Below are 1127 nucleotides of genomic sequence, written 5' to 3'. Positions count from 1 at the left end.
ACCCCAACAGGGACTGCACCAGAGCTTGGAGAACCCCTGTCCCCAAGGTGTGGGGAGCTGCGGCTCCTGCCCACTGCACCGCGTGTGGTGTCACAGCCTGACGCTGTCCACTGTCACCTGCACATCTCTGACAGCCTCAGCCCCAGCAGCAACTAAAAATACAGCTGAGGAACATGTGGGGGCTCCTCCACGTTTGTTTTCCCAGCTGCAGGCTCAGCATGACCCAGCCTTGGTTGTTCCAGGAGCTGGGAGGGCTCTGGGCCAGTGCGGGGTCACTGCTGACGCCAGCCCTGACCGCTTCATCCAACACAGGCAGAGGGGACACCCGGGGGGGACCCCAGAGCTCACACAGCCAGAGCCCCAGGGGGCAGAGCCAGCAGCACATGAGGCCCCTGGATGTGGGGATATGGGCAGGAGCCACCAGGGTCCCACTGGGAGCCAGCCCCAGAGACCAACACTAATGCTGGGCTCACCACCCTCACCTTGCCTGCACCCCAATATCCCAGTGACATCCCAGAGGACCCTTAGGACCAGCACAGAAACAGTTTTGCAGCTCCTGTGGGGGATGTGCCTGTGCCCGTTTGTCCGTAGACCATTTCTAATCTATCTCTTGAATCTTTGCTTCCTTGTGTTTCCCAACCTTCTGTCCTCTTCCCCAACAGTATCATACACTTTGGAGAACATTCTAATGGACACTAACCAAATACCCACTCTTCTCATGGAAATACTTTCTCAAAAATTCACCACTTCCCTCCAGACTTGATGGACAGTCCTTATACCTGGGCTCCAGCCCACCTCCATCAGCACATTCCTCATCAGCAAATAATGTACCTGCAGCCTCTGCTGACACAGTTGCTTCCCTGCAATGCCCCTGCAGTTACAAACCCTGACACTCCTACAGAGATGTGGCACAGAAATCACTCAATGCAGCATCAGGCAGAGAGTCAGCATTCCCAAAGGAGAGGGAGAGAAGTCCACAACAGCCAGAGCTCAGGAAACGCTCTCCAGGGCTCAGTCACACAGCAAAGCAGCAGCAAACACACACACAGGCTCTGTAAACTCAGTGCAGCCAGGGCACTGCATCTCCTGGGCAGCTGCTCTCACTGACACATCTGCTCTGCACAGCA

This window comes from Corvus brachyrhynchos, unplaced genomic scaffold (assembly GCF_000691975.1).
Source record: "Corvus brachyrhynchos isolate BGI_N302 unplaced genomic scaffold, ASM69197v1 scaffold10, whole genome shotgun sequence".
Classification (NCBI taxonomy): domain Eukaryota; kingdom Metazoa; phylum Chordata; class Aves; order Passeriformes; family Corvidae; genus Corvus; species Corvus brachyrhynchos.
This window is presented reverse-complemented; position numbering follows the sequence as displayed.